Here is a 23,306-nt window from a genome sequence, read left to right on the forward strand (position 1 = left end):
GGCAGCCATCATGCATTTCACACAATAACCCTTTAAAAAACATTTTACCAAACATGGCTCAGTGGAGAAGGTCATGAAACCAATATTTAACATTTTATTGTTGATTCTCAGTCCAACATGAAGACTGAATGGACCTTTGCTGCCTCCCCAGCCGTACTGTATCTAATGCTGTTTGGCAGATAGTTCAGTGTATCACTCATGCCCTATTTGGCTTGTGTCTGCCTGTTGTCCTGTATGCATCTCGGAGCGTGTGTGCATTTGTTGTCCATGGGCAACTGTTCAGTAAATAGGGCAATTAAGTGTGAAAAGCAGAAAGGAGCTAGCATGTTCGTATCTCTTTGGTGGGGGAGATAATTTATGCTAATAACATCTCTACCGCTCAAGCTGCCCAAAAATGATAGCAGACCCTTTTGGCTTCAGAAGAATCTTTTCATCCTCTTGGAGAGAAAAAAAAAAGTGGTTTCTCAACACCTTGCAAATAAGACAGCTGTGTGGCAGTGAATGAATCTCTCTCCCTCTCTCTCTGCCTTTCATCTCCAGATGATAATCTTTTCCCCTTCACTGTCTTGTATGGTGAATGTTTGTTCTTCATTTAGCCTGTGGAATACTTGAAACCTAGTTTCCCCTCCGTCTCACCCCTGCTCTCCCTTATAGCCTCACACCCTGCACACAATCTATCATCATTTTTCCTTCAAGAGCCGTCATAGGAAGTCGCTACATGTGTGAATGTATTACTGTAAATAGTATCCTATGCATGAGTGATGCTTCTTAATAACACTTAAACTCAAGCTCAGTATGCTGTTCATGTGGCATAAATTCCTCTATCATACTGAGGGGCACAGAGGCACTGGGTGGCTGTGGGGAGCAGGGGCCATGCTGGCAGTTCAATAAATAACCTCAGTGAAAGTGGGAGCAATAAACCATATGAAATCTCTACCAGCTACCCACTATCATGCTCAGCAAGGAGCGCTCATGTCAGCCACTAAGAACAAATGTGTCAGCTTCCAAGGTTCGGATAATTTCTTTTGTGCACCAGCAAAAAGAAAGCCTGATCAAAATGTGGTTTACTGTTTTAAAACGTTTGATATCAAAAGAATAGATTTTGAAAAAAAGCTCTTATTCGGTTTGTGTCTTTATGGTAAATATGAAGCTACTACCAGCTGCCGGTTAGCTTAGCTTAGCACCAGGAACGGGGAATTGAGGAAACAGCTAGCCTCGCTTTTTTTTTGAATGACAACAAAAGTTGCCAACACCTCTACAGTTCATTGATTAAGACATTATAACTTGTTTGTTTTATTTGTATAAAAGCTGAAGTGTAAAAATGACAATTTGCTGTTGTACGGCCCCAAATAAATCCTATATTCAGTGACTTTAAACCTGCAGTAACTGGTTTCTGGCCACTTGGGAGCAGCAGAAACAAGTCGTGAACACAACTTTAACATATCATCACCTTTTAAGTTAAACTTGTTAGCAAAAAGTTTCTTATTTTTCACATCCAGCAATTACGGAGCTACATTATAATTAATTTGGAGTCGTGTTTCTGTCCACCTGATGAATGCAAGTCCAATCTTTAATCTCTTTTAGCTCAAATTTCTACCAGTTCTTCACGGAAATATCTGGCCCCTAAATGTGTGCTGTTTGGTGCTGAGCATGTAGTGTACAATGGGTTTTTAGAGCTTTACCAGCTGCCTGATGTGGTCAGAAGAGAGAGAGAGAGCGGCGAGAGTGAACCAAAACAGTAAAATTGCAGCCCGACAGCTAAATAATGAGCTGAATCTCACTATAAATCTCTTTAAAGCAGACGGAAACTGCAGGTCCTGGTAAGATAATTGTCTGTAGTTAATCACTACAAGCAACCCCTTTCACATTGTTTTTACATTTTATACATTGTTATTATAGAAATATTGATTGTAGCTGCTTTAACCAAGTTGTTTTTGTAACCATAGCAGACCAACAACACATTTTGTTGTTTTATTTGGAGGACTTTTGGTGCTTGCCAAGAAATAGTATTGTACGTAACCCCACTTTACCCCGTGGTAGGCAGATTTTTTTATGTTTGGACAGAGCCAGCCTAGCTGTTTTCCAGTCTTTATGCTAAACTAAGTTAACTGGCCACTGGTGTTAGATTTATACGTATCAATCTTTTTATCTAACTCTTGCGTGTAAAGCATGTAGACGTATTTCACAAAATATCAAACTTTTCCTTTAACTTAGAATAAGTTTGCTGTGGAAGAGGTTTTCTTCCTCGTGGCTCTATTGTCTCCTAAATGTTATTTCTCTCTTTCAAAAGAAGCTATAATCATTTCATTCACAGCCAAAGACATTCTTCAGCGTTTCAGTGTGTTCTTAGTCATGCACTTTCATTTTCAAATGCTGTAATTAAACCTTAACTACAGTAGTCATCATCACACCTTGCTCTGATTTATCGAGAAATAATTGTTCAGATAATCTTAGTCTAAATTAATTGGGTTAATTAATCACCACTGTGTCCTCGCCCTCCCTCCAATAAAGGCATCGTAGGTCTTTTCACATTATGTTCCATCACGAAGGTCAGAGCAGTGGGTAATAGACTGTCGTTTCCAATTTGTACTTCCACGCGAAGGAAGAGCAAATGCATTAGTGAGATGGTATCAGCGTGTTTAAAATTAGACAACAAATGGACAGATTTGCATGCATGCAGCATGGATGGAGCAGCAGAAAGATTACTCACTGTTGTGTGCAGCAGCAGCAGCAGCAGTGGCAGCAAGTCTGGAAAAACAATTACACACCAGATACTAATTTTCTTTTTGTGGATTCACTACACCTGTTTGCAGCCAAGGGGACAAACACAGAGACCAGTTTCTGACAACACAGGACAACGTGGGTTTTTTTTAATGAAAAAAAATGAAAGAAATCTGCAACCAAACAAATTTTCCACCAGGAAACATTGAAACAGGCATTTTCCTCTCATGTGTTTTCCCTACCAGTACATGTCAGAGAGAGAGGTGAGATCAATTTCCACAGGATTAGGCTGCCTCGGGAAAATGATTGCTTTTTCTAATACTTAGTAACAATTTTTCAATTTCCTGTGGTCTTTGTTACTCTCAACATTTTTGCAAATGAGCAAAACAGAGGCAAGCGGCGTTGCTGCTCTGCGAACTTCACCTTGGGACCAAGCATCATTTGCATATATATTGAGAGCATACGTTTTTGGTTTATAATAGTCACCATTCTGGGGTGGGGGCGGGGAACTGGGGGCGGCTGGCAGGCATTCTGTCACCTGTTATGAGGCCCTTGTCCATGAACATCCCTGGGAGACGAAAGCAGGCGATAATTACGGTGCTGGGACTAAACTGGTGTTGCTCTCTCCCTTCACACATTGTTTTTAAATCTGAAGAGAAAAAGTAAAACAAAGAGGGCTGCAGGGCACGTCTTTGTTTCCAGGCTGCCAGAGATTTTCAGGAGGCTACAAAATTCACAGAAAATGAAATTAATCTATCGGCACAGCACCGATCCTGTGGTGATTACAGTTTGAGCCTGACACTAATAAATCCACACGTTCCACTCTTTGCACTTTCACAGTGTGCAGGGGCTAACTACATTCAGGCAGAATCAGGGGAGATGCACTGCAGATGGTCACATGACAAATGGCTTTATTGCCCCGTTATGGAGATTTGAATCATAATTGAGTGTCTCTACAGTGATGTGTGCACTTGGTATGAGTCACAGTGAGTCTTTTGCCAGAGGACAGATGAGCTCTGTTGCTTCTACTTCAATCTGCCGACGCGTACTTAGATTTCACCTCAAATCTTTTAAACCAGCCTCAGCATTTCCGTTCTTTTTGAACATTTGTGCAAGATTTACGCCTAAATAAAGAAAAGATTTACCAGGAGGAACATTTTTGAACACAGAATGCTGAATCTCACTCAAGAGAAACCAAATGTAATTTCCTGAATGTGAAATCTATCAGTTTTATTGGGTATCTGAAGTTGAATAAAGAGTAATGTGAGCATGCACGTTTGCACACTGATGCATGTGCACCACGCATCACTGCTTTTGTGTGTGTTGAGCGCTTTTCAAAGGGCATGCTTTTGTGCAGGCACAGATGATGCAGCTGGCAGAAGCATGACTATTGCTGGAAGCACGTCCATGTTGGCACACTTACAGAAAGCCCTGGCTCCTGGGTCACACTTTATATAGGCTACATAAAGGCTGCCTGCCCGTCTGCTGTCTGGCCCATCGATAACGGCTGTGATGCGCAGACTTTAAGGTGCAGGAAGAATTTGAGTCTGTCTGTTTTCTTAAGTCTGGAGCTGAAATGAATAGTTGATTAATTGATGAGTCAATTGATAGAAAATGAATCTGCAACTATACTATTTTCAAGCAAAAATGCCAAAAAATCCCTGTTTCCATCTCTGTTGAGAGGATTTCTCTTTATCTTATCTGATAGTAAACTGAATATCTTTTTGGGATATCTACTCTGGTCTGTTGGTCAGAAAAAGGAAGACAGATGTTAGAAAATTGTGATTTTAAAAAAATATTTTCTCTCTTTTTTCCTATTTCAGCAGTCAGCTGGGTAATTGAGAAACATATTTGTCAGATAAATCAATAATGATGTTGCCGCCCCATTAAGTCATTATCAATTTTTGTTCTGTAGAAGTTTTATAATTTCTCCTGTGCTGCCTGTGTGAGGTGTGAAAGTACTTTTAAGATAGCAGATAGCACCACACTCAAGTGTCAAGTGTTACAAGATGCAGTTTATAAGCTAAACTGTCTCAGGAAATGAACAAAACAAGATCAAATCATTGAGACACTTATCGTTTACATACTTCAAAAGTCCAGTTAGGTTGCCTGATTTTGTTATTCTGAACTTCTTTTCAATACTCAACCCAATACTCCAAATTAAACACTGTAACACTGCTACAGGATCAATCATGTTTCCCATGTAAAGATAGCTCCATTTATTCCGTAATTGCCTGATAAATTAACCAGCACAGACACCTGTCAAAACAGCAGACAATCTCTGTGAATCCACCTCCCAACAGGCTCATCTTGGTGGGCTAAGTTGGTAATGACAACTCCCCAAGTCTGTCCCCTCAGGCTGAGGGATGAGCGCACTATAGAGTTCTCTTTTCCCATCCGTCCCTATTAGGATAATGCATCAAATAGACATTTTAATTTGAAGTTCATTTTCTCCTCAAGGCTCTGTAAATGTCTGCAAGCACGCACGCTGGAAGAGATAACCTTTCTTTGCAGCGTGTGATCTTTTTATTTTTGTGTCCTAATGAAATGTTCACTTATCATTTACCACAGTTTGGCTTTGTGGGTGTGTGAGTGTAAATTCTGGATTTTCCAGTGGCCCTTTTGAAACGAGGTGGCTTCCAAAAAACTGGGAGAAAAAAAAGAAACCCTGATGTTTCATTCACAGAGCTCCTCCTCCAGCTCGGCTAAAAACAAAAACCGCAGATGACTCATTGATTTCCACAAACAAACCAAATTGCCAGGAGTTGTGCACTCCAGTGTGACTCTGAGGAAACCTCATCACTCAGCAGTTATATTGTTGTGCACCCAGCGACCTCCTTTTTTCAACCTAGCTAGTGTGACGATAACGTGCGTGAAATGAGCGGCGAGGTCTGCCAGCGGTGCCTGAGCCCTCGCAGGGCCCGACACCTGCCTGCGCTCAGCTGTTCCTGCCACGCTTGACCGCATGTGGCTAATAAACAGACCGGTCCTTATCACTGGAACTCCATTAACGGGGGTCGCAGTCACCTGAATCCCTCGCTGGGGCGACAGCAAATTACAAGGCAAATGTAATGGGTTTTGCTATATTGCCACACACTGAGATAGTGAATTACACCAAAGGCCTGATGTTATTACATGTCCCCAGGATGCTGGATCTGTGTTTTATGATGACTACAGTGAAAACCAGGTCAGTGCTCAAATTGTCATGGTCTTCGCTTCCATTGCTCCAGTTCAATCTATCATGTCCATTCAAAGAGGGAACAAAGGCATGCAGCAGGTCGTGCACTTCACATGTCAGCCAGTGCTGACCACTTCAGACAAGTGTCTCAGTCACACAGACAAGAAATTGCTCTCTTCATTATTATTTGTATAAGGTGATAAGAATTTGTTGGATGAGATATAGAAGAAAAGTGTCAGGTCGCGATGCGATGAGATGCAGGGGACCTTGAATGTGCTTTAACGTAAGAACAAACAGTGGTTAGTTAGTCTGGCAAACAGGAAGTAGGCCAGTAAAAGCAGAAATAAAACCAGTTTGAGTTTCACCATCTTCCAACGTTATTTTGCAAGGGCGCCGTTGCTGCGTCCTGGGCTTACTGCCACCCAAGAGGTTTGTGATCAGTTTAAAGAAACACAAACAAGCCAGAGCGTTTTCCCCCTCATACCAGAACGATAAAGGGTTCAACCAGCCTTTTCTCAAGCACTGACACAGTGCTAAAACGAAGTATGGAGATTATTTTGGGCTTGATTAATCATGAGGTTTGGTCACACCAGCATTCAAAATGGTGAAATTAAATGGAAAAATCAATTAATTTCAATGAAATCATTCAGAGCCTTGAATCGGCTAGCAAGTTAATCTGCGCAGATGTTTGTGTTGAGTTCAGCGTAGGTAAAGTGTGACGCTTAAATTTACAGTGACAGTGTTGACCTCTGAGTGAAAGGAGCGCTGGAGAGTCCAAAATGGAAGACGCTATCAAAGATTATTGGAGCACCATTCACATTTATTAAAACCTCAATTAAATTCCCACTGACATGTTGTAACTACGCTTATAACAACAATATGTTGTGTTTCTCTTTATATGTTTGGATAAGGATGGTACTTTTTGAAAATAATGTACATGAGTAAGTTTTTTTCTTTTTATCTGTTTATTTTATTGATTATCCACTATCACTAATTATATTTATGAATTTAAACACACATATGAGCATATATGAGTATGTTCCAGCTTTTGAAATCACATTAGACCTGTCCATATAGTGATTTGTTTTTAACTGACAAGGTTGAAATAAAAATTTTAATTAAACTAAAAATAACTTCTGGAAACTTGTGTCCATTGCTGCTTCAGTACAGTATTTCTTCGCACTGTTTCCTACAGCCAGTAGTTATTAAATGCAGCCCCTCTGTGGTCCACAGGAGGAAGGGGGGCATGTAACAGAAACAGTCAAAGACAAGGGGTTTGTTTTTGATTATTGAACGTATCTTTTCTGTGGCCATACATCTTCCTCTGCCAAGCCTCCCAGGGGCTTCAGGACTTCCAACACCACAGGCCAGCTCTTGAGAAGGAGGCAGGGACAATGGTACCTTCAGGTCCCTATCCAGGCTCGGGAGATACCACTGGGGCCTCATTGACAAATTGTCCTTGTCTGGCCGCATGAGAGAGTGGGGATTGCGGTAATTGCATATTTCCCTCTAATTGCATTTGTCACATGTGGGGTCTGCTGCTGTGGAGCCAGGTCTGAGGCCCTCCTCAGTGATGTGTTAAACCAAACAGCTGAACTCTCACCTGCACCACGAGAAAGGGGATGTGCAAGAAGAGTCCTGCAAAGAGGGCAATAAATTATGCAGTGGCACAAAACATCAGCAGAGCAGCAGTGGAGTCGGGCACAGAGGCTACTGCCAGACCGAGACATGCTGCAGGTCCATTAAAGCCTCGGATGTGGTCATGAAGGAGTTGACTCAGTGATGCTGTTTAAGGACAATCAAGGGCTTTTACCTGCATGATCACATGACATGACGCTCATAATGCAGTTACAGTGTAAAAAAAGCCTCCAGTGAATTTTCTACAACATTTTCTTTTATTGTAACGCAACCACAACTATTGTCAGCTTCTACGGAGATAGTTTGATGTCTACTCTTACCCTAAGCCTTTATTATGCTAAGTGCTTTTCTTATCGATTCGTCTGCTGATTATTTACCTGAATGAGTTCAAGGTGACGTCTCAAATGTCTTGTTTTGTCCGATCAACAGTCCAAAACCCAAACATACTCAATTAATTAAATATAAAAAAACGAGAAAAGCAGCAAATTCTCACATTTCAGAGGCTAGAATTACTGAATATTTGAAAAATGACTAAACGATTGTCAAAATAGTTTCAGATAAATTTCCTGTCGAGCCACTAATCGTTTCAGCTCTATTTTCAATCCTGTTTCATATGTTTCAGCCCTGTTTTTTCCTGCTTCAGCAAAGTTTCATGTGCTGGGTTGAGGAGGGGACAATAATAACGAACAGCTCTCATCTTGGCTTCTGTTGCCTCGTGATATGCGGCCAGGCTGCTGCATTATACAGAGGGGTTGTACAACTACATTTTAATCCACTCGTGTTTCTGGCCTGATAAAAGGATTCTCTCCATCTCTTTCTGTTTAATTCACACCATCATCAATCAAATGTGTCTCTGCCCCCCCCAACACACACACACATACACACACACCCCTCCACCCCCACCCCACGTCCCCTCCTCCTGGGTTTTGGGGGTCTGCAGTAGATAGGTTGGGGGTCCCCCGAGGGGGTTAGGGACATGACGGACTGGTCACAGATGCCACAGAAATTAAAATGCAAGAGTCTGCGCAAGGTGTTACATTTCTCAGACATGCTCATTTGCAGTAATATCTGAGCAACATAAGGAGGCTTATCTGTGATTCCACATACGACTCTCACAAGATTATGTGAATATGATTAAAAAAACACGCTATTTGGGCGTGCTATCTATGTAGTGTGGCTACAAGTGTGGAAGATTCCCTGTGCGGTAGATACACTGTTTTTTGTCTTCCACCATTGTCTGCACATGACAGTCGCCACAGGCTACTTAGTAATGAATATGTGCCTGTAGCATGTGTGCTGTGTGGAGCCTATGAATAGAGTAAATATGCACATCTCTGCACAACAGGTCAGCTTCTGAACACAGGCAGAAGAGAATATGATCAACCACAGAATGAGCTCCTGAAACTACAAAGGAATTATGTATAAACAACTGCTCAGTGTGTGACTAAAGTGTCACGCGATGATGTCTGATATCCCAGCAAACCCTTTTTGTCTAAATAAGGCTACAGTCCTGTGTTCTTCATTGTCTTTCATAGATATCCATAAACCTCTGATGGTAGCTCTCTTTATGTGACACGTGAATATACACTCCTCTGACAGGTAACAAAAATAGCACGTTTGTAAAAGGCCTATGTTGAACTATTTCATGACATTCTTACAAAAGTAAAGCATTTTTAGCAGATTTGTTAATGTAAAATGGTTACCAGTGAGTTGTAGAGTATATAATGTAACAGCTTTTTTATAAATGCTAAACAATAATAATACTAATACTGCTACTAATAGTAATAATAATAAATTGTATTTGTATAGCAGAACCACAGATTAAAAAGTGCATTACTAGGAAAATAAAATAAATCAACTTGCTAAACTGTAAAAAGCTTGATCAATTCATACATACAATCATATATGTTACATAGATATTGCACACAAATGCACACATGCAAACAAACTATCAAAATTAAACAGGTTTTTTAAAAGTATTTTTCACAGAAATATGTTTTTAGAAACAATTTAAACTAGTTTCAGTTCATCAGGCAGGTTGTTCCAGAACTGAGATTCCCAAATGGCAAAAATATGGTCCCCTTTAGTCTTAGACCTTGACATGGTAACAGCCTCAGACTGTGTGCAGGACACGCATTCAGAGATATAGCCTGTGAATTGTCACCTGATTTTGGCAGTATTGCCAAGATGATAAAAACAAGATTGGGCGACTTTGCTAATATGCGATTCAAAATTAAGATTAAAATCAAACAACACATTTCATATCTGTGTTTCTTAGTTGAGCTAATGTTAGCTCGAAGAGAGACGGCCACGCTGGTAATGGGGTTTCCGCAATACTCAACGTTTATTACTAAACCTTATTAAGCCTGGTTGTACGGCAACTATTAATCCAAATATTACACTTGAATTAAGAGGCAAAAGAAAAACAGGAGCTCAGCAACAGGCATCCATTCATAGCAGGTTCAATTTTTACATAAGATTTAGTGTTTAGTGGTTTAAACCACCAGGACGTATATCTGTGTATCATCATCCTAAAGGTGGAAAACCAGTGACTATTTAATTATATGATCAGGTGGGATCATGTTTAATCAAAATATAATTGGCCCCAAAATGGATCCCTGGGGTACTCCAAAGTGTAGCAGTGAGGGGACAAACACAGTCACCAGTAGAGTCAAAAGCATTTTCATTTTGGCAAGTCTGCAGTAAACCACCTCAAGAGAAAAAGATCCAATCCTAAACTGACCGATCGAAAACCTTCCCGAATCTGTCGTGCATAGATAGAGTTTAAGACCAAAGATAATTAGATCCCAACCAATACGGGCAGAAAATAATTTTCTAACCAGTTCAACATCTGTAGATCAGTATAATTTAGATCAGACTCAGATCTAAAGGGTCGGGTCTTCCTGAGAACCGACTACATCCAGAATTGTTCCATCCATACATTTCCTGACAACTGATCTTGTTTTTGTTCCTGTAGATCAACACTGAAGGCTTCGCACCGAGGCAGCACTTGGCCTTTCACATCACGTAAAGGTCCAAGACAGACTTGTACGCTGTCAACATTTTATCTGTATGAAAGTGAAACAGCAGCGCTATGTGGCATTTTTTTTTTAAAGGACAAAGGATACAAACATGCACGGTGTGGTTATTTAGTTTTACAGGCTGTTTTTCAGCAGGTGACAGGTGGTAGAATAAGAGAAAGTGAACGTCTTGTCTTCCCCCGCTACAATTCTTTTTTGAACAGTCCAATTTGAACAAAGGATTAAGTGTCTGTCATTAATCATAGGCTAATCTTGTAGATTTAGGCAAGTGGTTCCCAAAAGTCAATACAGCTATAATTTAATCAGAGAATGTCATCACAGTTTATGGAGCAAAATGGAGAGCTTACAGACAATTTGCTTTCAGCTGATCACCTCTGTGCACGATAGGCTGAGTTTGAAGACACGCTGTGAGGTTTACAAGTTTTATGTTTTATGTTTACAGTGAAATAAATCTGTTTAGAATAAAAGAGGAGATGTAAATGGAAGAACTGAGGCTCAAATACCGACGTCAGACAGTTAAAACTGTTGCTAATTGTTCAGGATTCAGTAACAGCCTGAGCTGTATAGTGCACTCTATACAAGAGCAATGGATTTAGAATAACAAGTAACAACAATTAATCATTTAAACTGTTTTAAAAGGGTTAAAAGAGATGGGTCTATTATGACATCTGAGCTGAAGTCATGTTATATAAATGTTGTATTATTGATAAATGTCAGTGAAGCACACATTACATTCACTTTATACGTTCATTAAAACACAAATTAAATCTATTATGTTTTGGTAAATCAGTTCAGGTGATCTCAGACTAAGGCTGCACAATTAATATTATATTATCACAATTGCAATATGGCCAAGTGCAAAATGCAAATCACAGAAGCTTAAATTTGTTTGATAAAGGTAAAATGTGTGACAAACAGCATTATAATGAAGTACTGTAGTGCTGAAGAGATGCCCTGGCCCAGAAATCTTGTCCAGATTTAAGAAAACATGCTTGTTTGCTACAGAAAATGTCACATCAACATGATTTCAATGGTTTTTTCAGTGAAAATTGATTTGTGATACAAAAATAATCATTCCCACACTAATCATATATCACAATCACAATATGATTTTATCGTGACTTTTATGTTGTGTTAGTTAAACACATGTAACATAAAGTTAGTATGCTGGCTCCTGCTCTCTCAGTGCAGAGGAGCTGCAGTCCTACTTCATAGTTGTAGTTAGTAGTTTGTGGGACAAAAGTATAAATATTTTATTGAGAGTAAATAATTCAACACCTGTGTATTCCTCTGCGGTTCACTACCAGCTCTGATCCAGTCACTTCAAGACATCTTTTGTGGATGGAGAGCCCTTCAGCCTAAATGACACTTGGCCAAATAGCACTTAAGTACATGCTCAATATTTTAACAGGGCCATGCAAGGAAGCTGTGGAGTGGTTGAGCTGTTCCTGTAAAGTAGAACAGGTGGATTGTTTTTGGTGGCACAAGCATAAAGCTCGTATTAGTGAATGAGCAGCTTCTCTTATAAGGTCTAACAATTCAGTCCGAGTGCTTTGATTATGATTATTATGATTATAGAATTATAATCTAGCTCTGTACATTGTGGCATTTTAAAGAATAAATCTATAAATCCCATTAAAAGAGCAAAATCAACAATGTGTTAGTCTTCTTCAATACAAGAAGTTTGGAAAGATACTAAACAGAATGAATACAATGGTTAAGAAAAAACAACAACTGTTCATCCTCAAACCCCCTGGTTCCTACTGATAATAAATATAAATAACTATAAATATGTGCTTTATCAAATACTGAATAGTTTCCCAAAACAGCTAGACACTGCAGTTTATTTCTTCCCTTAATGTTATTCAAACAGCAGTAAATTGTGTATATTGGGGGACTATCAGCAGCAGGCTGGTGTGTCAAAATACAGTGTGTGAGTTCATGCTAATGAAGGGCAGTGCAACAGTGTGGCTCCCTGATGTATTCTTAATAGTTTTTAGACAACAATGGAGCTCCATGGCACAGAGGAATTAGATATATCAGGCTTTGGATACACAGTCAATACTTGTCAGTAGGATCAATTCATTGTTGGTTTTGGGCTTTTCGTGGGATTTGTCGACAATAAGAAAAATATTGAATATCTGTGGTCACATCCTTTAATGTTAAAGAAGAAGTGCGACCGGTGAACAGGTTAAAAGATTTTTTTTATAAAAAGTACAGTTAAGTAATCAGTTATTTTTCTGCTGAATTAGCAGGTTCTGCTAATCAAATTTACCAAACTGTTTTCTGAACTACACCCGGATAAATGTTGAAATGGCCATTGAGGAAGCTGTGATTAACGCTGTGTTGATGAGAAAATTAACTTATATACACTTCATTATAAACCCGGCAGACCTCAAGGACCCAGACTTTTATGAAGCTGGGACCAGATGTCATCCAGCCACAGCCCCAATTAATCTCCGGGCCTTGTAACACGCCCCTAGAAACAAAAAAAAATAAAAAAAAAACCTTATTGGGTGTGGAGGGCAGAGACAGTGAGTAGAAAGCGAGGGTGAGAGATGCTATCCGGGGAGCAGCCGGCCCTGGCGAGTCTGCAGAGGGTAAGATAAGAGGGGGGCGGCTGCGGCGAAGCCTGGGTCTCAGAGAGGAGGCTGAGGTTATTCATTGCTCTGCCGTGAAAGCTTGAGAAGATTACCCAGAGCCTGGTTGGCAGTGATACAAGGGGGACAGGCAGAGGGGCCCCCCTCTCACCCCTTTGTTCCCCATCCATCTGCTTGAATCTCACAATGGCTCATCAGGACCAAGTAGGGTGGAGGGGTGGAGCAGCACAGGCTTGCAGAATGGGAGGAAGTGAGCGGGTGGGGTGGGGCTGAAAGGGGTGGCGGCGGCGGGGATGGGGTGGGGGGTGGAGGGGTACAGCAACCTGCAAGACATTGGGAGGTAATGCGAGGCAGCGTAGGGAGAGTGAAGCTAAAAGGAGAGAGAGATAGTGCAGGACAGGGAATGAATCCTGGAGCACGGTGCTTGTTGAGATTGAATGAATGGTGCTGCAGCTGACAAGCTCTGACAGACTACATTGGGAAAGGCCAGGGAGGCGGGTGTTCACATTGTTATTTTCTGGGAGGTAATGGGCTGGCAGCTCCTCTTCACTCTGAATAATCAGTACTTTGGTTAGACTCAGACACCACTTCAAACCATGATAAATACACCACTCCAAACCCTTGCCACCAAGAGGATAGCATTTGTCTCTAAATGCCTTGACCACCATATTTATCTTGTTGAGGAATGATCAGATGATGAAGGGTGCTTTCTTCCATTACGCAGGTAATTATAGGTGTTTTTACACAGGAAAAACATCAGCGGCGGCTTACCTTTACAACAGGGGACTTTACACTGCACTGAAGGTGGTGTTAATGGTGAAATAGAGTCCAGTTTATTGGTTGCCAAGGAAGTGTTTATGCACATATACAGCGTTATTGTGCATGTTATCATTGCACTCTCTGGTACTTTAACATTTTATTTATTCAACATGATAGTAATTCAACATAAGCTGTCACTGTAATTGATGATTCACTGCATACATTTCAGAGTGCAGGACTGCTGTAGGCCTTTCTCAGGGAAAGGAGGACAGATTTTTTTTTTTTCTTATTCAAAGTGCAGCAGGTTCTATTAATGGCAGTTCATCATAATGCAAGATTCACTGAGATTCACCACTCCCTTTTTTTCTTTCTTCACCTTCACCGTCCCAAGAACTAGCACAATCTAACTGTGTTTCTGCATCATAAAAAAAATGTAAATCTCCTGCTAAATGCTGCCGACTGGAAGCCTGTGGATAATGTTCGGCAGATTCAATCAGAAAAGGGATTTATCTTCTTATGCATCCCATCAAACCAGGTTAGATTTTCTCACCATGTTGCTTCGGTAACCCCTCCTGAAAAAAAACTGACACTTGGGTCAACCCATCTTTTGATTGTTCTCAGCGTAAGTAGTTCATGTGTGACTGTATGAACAGCTCGAGGCTATTACACTGCTGAATATGAATAGCAGACCAATTACTTTGGCCCAGATGGAGGTGCGTGCTCCTCGGAGAACGTCCTATCCCTGCCTAACACCCATGTGCGCACATACACACACATACCCAAGACCCTGCACTCATGTAGAGGGTACATGAAGAGGGCTAATGAGGTACACAAATATGAATTTCTAAATAATATCGCGCCATCACACCAACATTTTGGCTCAACTGATGCTTTCTCACTGTATCTGACATCAGTGTTTCAGCAACGTTTTTGATTATGATTGTCATCTAATTGCTCAGCATTGACAGATGACACAGATGTAAAATTGTCATTTTAATACATCCAAACCTCAGAGGAGACAAATGCACTGTTTAAGCATTTCAGATTACCAAAATTGAGTGAATGGATGTTGTAGTTGAATCCCTCTCCGTCCCAGAGGAGCTTTTACTGGGACGTTCCCAAAAGAATCCTATCTCAAACCAAGCCAGTGTAGCTGGCGCGCACACACACAGTGGACATATGGCCAATCTCCCATCGTCTGCTGTGCTATTTACGGCTCAGTAGCCTGTCATTTGTTTTCCCTCTCAGAAACCAGTATGACACCTGTTTGAATTCTCAATAAAAGGCTTTTTATGTCTGGGAGAAGGCTGTTGTCACTTAATCTTTCTCTCTACATCACTAATGATTGGTACTGCGCTTTTCTCACGAGACTGACAGGAATGTTTCAGGGTTTTTTTTTTTTTTTTATGAAAATGTGTTCTCACAATGATTGTCAAGTCAGCTATCAAAAGTCAAAGACTCAAAGATTTGTTGAAGCATCCATGTGCATCTGACGTGAATCTCTCCATTTCCACTTCACACACTGACAGCATACTATAGTTAAAATCAGATTTTTACTGCCACTATTAAGAACTGCTAACTAGGTGGCAGTATCACCGATGTGTAGTCTAATATCCAATATCATGTTTAAAGTCTATCCCAGCATGCAATTCAGCAAAAGGCTCTCTGTAGAAAAAAGGTCTGTACTGCAATTTCTTCTGGTACCATTTGATATGCACACTGTATAATTAGAAAAATGTTTTCCCTTTTAATCAGAAAACGTATCATTAGATCAGAAGTACTGTTCATTTAATGTGCCATATTTATCCTGGCTGTGATTGGCTGGGCTTTGTCCAGGGTATACTCCGCCTCCCGCCCAGTGTGAGCTGGGATACGCGCCAGCCCCCCTGTGACTCTGCATATGATAAGCAGGTATACATAATGGATGGGTGGATAGATGGAAATTTTACGTTGTCAGATTAATACAAGCAGTGAATTCTTTCTCATCAAATATAATTATATTGGAACTTAATCCTATTTAATGCGCTGTATTTCTGAGAGCAACAGAATCTGGTGGGTAAGGTTTAGTTATATGAGACGGATTACAGGACGATGTAAACACGTCTCTGACCTATGAGTTGTTGTGGTAGTTTAGGTTTTATATTGCAGAGTTTCACATTTGATGTAATACGTTTATGTCACTGAATGCCGAATGTGTCATCAAAAATATTTAAACGAGGAGAAAAAAAGAGGTGTTTTGATATGTAAATACACAGCAGGACCCTGACGTATATTTGGCTCAAACCAAGAGACAACTGAACAATTAACACAGGATTAGAATTTGGATTTTCTTGTGTGTCTTTAATCTGTCATTTGTTTGTTTGTTTGTGTGTTTGTGTGTTTTACTGGCAAGAGTCCAATTGCATAATGTTATGTTAAATACAAGCACATATAGCAGGGAAGCAGCGTCATTCCTGCTAATTTGTGTTTTAATCAACAAAGGCTGTAATGGCTGAAATGAACCGTAATAGAGTTAGATTTTAATTAGTACCTAATCAATATCAGTATGCAGATTTTCATATTCTTAATTACAGTATGTATTTGTTGTATTTTCTGTGCAGCCTGGGGTCCCTGAGGTCATGTCCTTTATTCTGGGAATTCTTGGTTTTTTAAAACAATCTAAGATACCTGCAGTTTTTATGCTAATCCTAGTATTTTTAGATTCAATAGATTTGAATTCTTGGCATGTAGAGAAATAAAACATCCTTATAATTTCCTTGGAAGTTTCCTGGAAAGAACGATATAATTTGGTACAACTTAGAGAGGAAGTGGAGACAATTATTTTAGTTTGTTGAGTTTATGAGTAGTTGTTGATATCCTTGTAAGGCTTCATTTTAATAAAACAGCCCAGTAGATACATTTCATCTAAAAATTGTAAACATTTTAGACGTTCTTTTTCCTGTAAACTCAGTATTTGTAAAATACTGCATACAACAGGGCATACATGTGAAGAATTCTTCACAGTGACATTATGCACAGAAGTAATGGACTCACAGTGGGTCGTGCTATGAGAGTTTCGGTTCCTCTACTAACCTGAAATGCATCGATCGAGTGTGATAAGCTCATGAGCAGAGGCTGAAGAAATGAATCATCCTTAACCTTACACTTACACGCCTGATCAATAAAAGGAAAAACTGACTTTGCGGTTTCACTTGTGTTTGTAATGATCCCTTTTCTTCATTAATTTGACTGCAAGTCTTTGCTCTGAGATCAAAGGTTGTTTCCAGAGCAAAACAGATGTTTGCTTAGAGCTCTGTGGACCATAGGAGGCACATGCGGCGGGCCCAGGGGGCTTGTGTGCCCTGGATGTGGAATCATCTTTTGTAACTGTGCTGAAATGCCATTCATCCTCCAGTGGCTATGAATGCAGGAGACAGCCACAGGCATGATGCACCCAATAGAAAGAAAGAAAGGACAAAATATACTATATATACTATATACTGACATATAGATTGGTGTTAAAAATGAGGGTAAATGAATGGAAGTTTGACCTAGGCACAAAAGGATGTATAGAAAATATAATTATTTTGACCGTTATTTGCTGTTTCCTGCATGTGCGGCTCACATCACAAGAGTTAAGAGTTTATAGTCCTGCTAGCTCTGTGAGGATTGTACGCCGGCACATCATGGCTTTGAGCTAAATGCTAACATCAACATGCTTACAGTGACACTGATGTTTAACAGGCATACTGTTTACTGTCTATCTTCATAGATTAGTGTGTTAGCATGCTGACATTTGTGACTGAGGCTGACATAAGCTATCGACATAAGCTAGCGAAAGGACGACATTATTTGTCTTTCAAGACTGTTTAAAATCTTGGTTGGAAACGTGTTTTATGTTCTGACAACGCTACGGTTAAAGTTTGGTTAGTTTCAGGCACAAAAATGTCTCGGTTAGGTTTAGAGGTCACTTATCATCAGGAAAGGTCTTTGTCACTTGAACGTGATCAATGTTGTTTTGGGAGATTTGCTGAAACAAGTGGCGTTGTTGCTCCTCTCGGGGACACAGTCTTGTCGTAAACCAAAGTATTGGACATATTAAACATTTGACCTAATGATGGCACTAGATGAAAAGTTAAGGAATCACAAAAGTTTTGACAGTTCATCCTGACGGGAACTTGAATGTTTGTACCAAATACTGTTGAGTTAAAATCCATCAAGTAGACGCTGAGACACTTTACAGGATAAGGGACAACTTTAGTGTGGGATCACCAAAATCAGTAGGATTCCTCCTCTAGCTACCATGTACAAAATGTTATAGTTTAATAATTGTTGACATATTTCAGTCTGGACCAAAGTGCTTCAGCAACCAACAGACTGTCTTGATCTGCTGAACCTTTTATGGGAGCCTGACGATGAGTCGATCCCGACTAAGCTTCCTCTCCTCTATATTTCCTCTGCACTTGGGCGATCATGTGGCCACCAACACTGGAGACATACTGTAGCACCACTACCTGTTATGGAGGGAACAGGATGCATCGCTCAGGTTTAGAGTGTCACCCTCAGGCCACAGAGTGCTGAGTCAGTCGTCACTGACAAGGTCTCCTCGCCCTGCTTTCACCCTGACAGCTGAATTATTCATTAAAGGAGAGGAAAGCACAGGGGACCCTGCTAATTTCTCAATGGGATTGTTGGCTGTCCTCACAGTAGGCTGTCCAATGAAAAGACATGCTCGGAGGGTCGGTTTGAAATGATCTGCGAGTATTTTACTCGATATATTTATGAAATGGACATCACCCGCTATCCACACAATTAAAAGTGCTCTCAGTGACTCATTGACTTGTGGCAGAGCGGACAGATCTTGTGTTTCCTGAACTGATATGGCATTAGTTGCTTTCAAGGACACTGGACGGTGATGTGTGGGAGTCTGAATCAGACCCTCACAGATTTATTGAGTGCACTCACACCCATCGATACATCCAGCAGCGGCTCGAGTTGTTTTAAAGGTTGGGGACTTTGCCAGTTGTCGTCATCAAAGAGAGTGTCTCCATGTTCGTGTCCTTTCATAACTGGCACCGAGCCAGCGAGGCATGCAGAGGTTAACTTAGCATATGACATTCTCTCCAGCACTGAATCCCCATAATAAACTAAATCATGTTAAAGTGAGAGCACTCCCTGTGTACTCTCACTTTAACATGGGCACTGGTTTGAACATGACACATTGCTGTTTTTCAGCTCCAACTCTTCTGCTTCCAGAGCAGCCGTGCAGGCATGAGAGAGATCAATAACCTGCATGAGATAATGAAATGAATCATTAAAGCTTAAAAAACTCTACAGGTTTCTACCGAACTACTGGCAAGCCCTGTGATACCAATTAAAGGGAAATATAAATACAAATGCCACACGGAAGAACACCGCAAATTATATTTTTGATCACAACGGAACAAATCAAGGTAACAATACAGAACAAAGCTACAGTACAACACATGCTTCTTTTCCCTTATCAATTCATTATTTATCCATTCCTTACATATTCTGTACATGAAATGTGACCAGACTCAACACGGAACAACCCTGAATCCAGTTATGTGTTGCTCATCCATTGGAAAGGTTCAATATTTACAAGGTCAGTGGTATCAAACATTATATTCCCGTAAGCTCTTAAGAAACAAGATATTCTTCACTGTAATGCACAGCCCAGATACATAATGGACCATCAGACTCACCCAGGAAAGTTTCCGCTTTTACCCTTGAGATAAAGGCTTCAAATGCTTAGAATCAAAAGTTTGTAATAGTGTGTACCTTGTGCTGTGAGCTTTTTATATCTGCAAAGTTGTTGTCCATTAGTCTCCTGCCGTTATGTGTTTGTCCTTACGTTTATTATATTTTATGCCTTTACTGTACACAAGTTATTAGGGTGTGGAGAGGGATTGAACTTTATGTTTCACTTCAGACTATCTCCAGGGCTATTAATATTGTCTTTGGACCCTCCCTGTGATTTAGAATAGCAACCCCCCCCCCAAATAATATATTATTTCAAAATAATATAACGGCACTGAATTGGTACAATTTGTGGTAACACTTTAGAGTATCGCCTGTGTTTTACAGGATACATTTGTATGGATTTCACAATTTTCCCACACTTGAGTTTTGTTTCCCAGGACCCTTTAGTACCGTACTTACAATAATACAATAATATATAGTAGTATAATGTATTTTTCTGTCCTAGAAGACCCGATTGTTACTCCCTTATTCACCAGTCTCTTTTCCTTCCACTACCAGTAGGAAGATAAGTATTTTCCTGGAACCTGATATATATAACAAAATTATACTTCAGACCAGGGGCCTTTAAAAATTTACTCAGATACACATACTAATGACCTGTAAAGTAACATGATCACTTTCTGTAACTTTTGAATTCCCTCAATACCAAATATGTAAATAAAAACAAGAGAAAATAATGTTCAATAAGAAGTATTGATGTAATGTTTGAGAAGAAAGTGGAAAATGTAAAGATTTTTAGCATAAAAAAGGAAAACTGATTTATTTTAAAATAATCCTACTAAATACTCAAATTTTTACTAAATGTAGCTGTAATCTGATTACATCTTTTCTTCTGTAACTGTAATGGATTACAGTTACCTTTTGTTTGTATCCTGATTACCTCACTCAGTTACATGTAATCCGCCACCCCCTAATGGAGGGGGCTGTATTATTGTGTTTATAAATAATGACAATAAATGTGTTTGTTTTAACAAGGTTAAGAATGAAAGACAATTTAAAGAGAATATAAATCTGGGATCTGGGTCGATATTTTAATTTCACTATTATTTAATTGACTAGAAGTTAACCCACTGAGACAATGTATAAGTTGTTCATAGATTTCACACTTCACTGTTAATCTGCTGAACTACAGTATAGACTGTTACAGGATAATTAAATCTTATCAGACAGGGATTCCAGAGTATATTACTTAGTAACATAATAATTTCCCTTATTACACACTACTACACGACTTGCATTCCAGTAACTGATACAAAACAAGTTTTCCTTAAAAGAGACATTAAAATACAGTTGAGTGAAAGTAAAATAACAGTATCATTGTCCTCAGTGTCAAGCATGTGTGTGAATTTTAAACTATGGATGCTTTTTCACCTTTCTCTCCTCATTTTGTTGTCACCATGTTTCATGCCGAGCGATGGGGAAGGCAGAGCCCTTCGTGGACGAAACAAAATACTATTTAAAGTCTTGCGTGTACAAGGACATTAAGTCTTTCTGTAATGTTCATTTCCATTGTTCTTCTGCGCTGCTTTTCTCATAGCTGAAGTAAGACACTTTGCATAAAAAGTCAAGGCATTTCCACTTGCAAAACACACACACACAGACACACAAAGGAGTATTTAACGCTGAAGGCATTTAACACCACCATCAGAAGTCTTTTCTGATGTACTCAGAGAAGATAACCTGTTCATGAACAGCAGTGTAATGCAGACTCAACAGGGGGAAAATCTGTTAATACAGTATTAGTACAGTAAAGACTCACTTCACCTCAGATTCCTTCACTTCATGTACATCTTTACATCCGGTAAATAAAGGGCGTAATATACTATAGGTCTATCTATAGGTCTTTTCCCCCCTCCAGCTCTGTGATGCTACCTCTGTTTGTACTAATTACACACCGAGCATCTTGCCACATTTGTTTGTCACCTCTTTCCGCTGTAAATATCAGTTTCATGATTATAGAGAGAGAGTGAGAGAGCTACACCTCTGGGAGCAGGGGTGTCAACAGGCGCAAAACCACAAATCACATATTGTCTGCAACCTCCCACTCCCCGACACACACGTGCACGCAGATAGATGGCGACCTGCACGCGAGCGAGCACATTCACCCATGGCCACACATCCTTTGCAGCAACAGATGGACGGCCTTGAGGCAGGGCCTGAGAGACTTGTGTGAGGGGTAGAGCTGCCAATTGATTGCTAAGATCAGGTGTGCGTCTACACAAAGGCACCTCCTGCTCTTTTCAAGTATTGTGGTTATACGAGCCCGAGGACAAATGGAGACACAAAACAACAGTGGCATCTGTGGCAGGTAATGATCCCTTCACCAAAAATCTGGATAATGACATACCTCGACCATTTGTTGCAGTTAAAATCACTGTTGCTCATTCTGAGATCCACGTGTGTCCTCAAGCAACATGTGCCGGAGCTGTGAGAGCGGCTTGGTCGAGTTACAGCCATAGATCAGCAGTCAGCCGGTGTTGGAGTAAAGCCAGCGAGAGCAGGGCCGGATGAAATGGTGTCAGCTTTTATCTGCTGCTGATCCAACCTGCATCCATAAATTGGGCTGCACACATTGCATAAGGTCAAAGGTGGATTAGAGCACACTGCATCAGCTAATGAGCCCATTACTGTTTCTCAATTGCTTGGGCACATTTTCTGAATCAAAACATTTAAAGAGCAAACATTTCATACTATTCTTCATTTGTCCTGCAGAAGGCCAACATTCACGATAATAATTAACAATGTGTGACAATGTGGAAGGAATCACTCATAGGGATGAACCTACAGAGAATTATCACCTGATATACAGCCTTACAGAATTTGATAGTGAGTTTGAGCTCATTGTTTATCTGTCTGGCCCACAGCTTTACTGTTTTGGTTCGTTCTCACCACTCTCATAGTGTTGCTTTTGGACACAGCAGGAAGCTGTTTTCAGAGAAACCCGCTGTGCACTACCTGCTCAACACCAAACAGCAGACAGACACAGTTAGCAACTAGCTGGTGAACATTGTGGAACATTTAATGGTCAAAGAGTTACACAGCTAAAATTTGACATTCAGATGGCCAGAGGCAACAAGTTTGCTATATCAACTTAAAAAGTGACAATAACTCGTATGAAAACTTTAAAGGCCCGATCTAGAGCCAGTGTTTGGTTTGTCTGTTTTGGGCTACGGTAGAAACATGCCGGTTCAACATGGAAGTGGAAGAGGACCTAGTCACTCTGTAGATAAAAACGGCTCATTATAAGGAAACAAAGACACAACAATTATTATATTCAGGTTATTAAACACTAATGAAAACATACCTATGAATATTATATTCTGCCAATAGAGCATAAATGTTACACACTGGACCTTTAAGTTAAGAGGGTCAAATATTTATGGAATTAGAGACAGTAGACACAACACTACAGTTAAATATCCTAACAATTTCTGTTTGTTTACAGGTTTCTATTCATATTAAAAACCCTTTATGTACCACATTTGAAGTGGGAAATAGATGAATTTAATTATCAGTCTCAGTGCAACAAATTTATGTAAATAAGGAACCATTTAGAAATTAAAAACAACACCTCCACACTCATTGGCTATTCAACATCCAAACACT

General features: G+C 40.1%; 1 long non-coding RNA gene across 1 annotated transcript in view; it reads right to left on the minus strand.

Moving 5' to 3' along the window:
* Positions 1–23,306, minus strand: part of LOC127377357 (uncharacterized) — a 180,823-nt gene that overhangs the window by 33,744 nt on the left and 123,773 nt on the right. The window lies entirely within an intron of this gene.

This window comes from Dicentrarchus labrax, unplaced genomic scaffold, assembly GCF_905237075.1.
Source record: "Dicentrarchus labrax unplaced genomic scaffold, dlabrax2021, whole genome shotgun sequence".
NCBI lineage: Eukaryota > Metazoa > Chordata > Actinopteri > Moronidae > Dicentrarchus > Dicentrarchus labrax.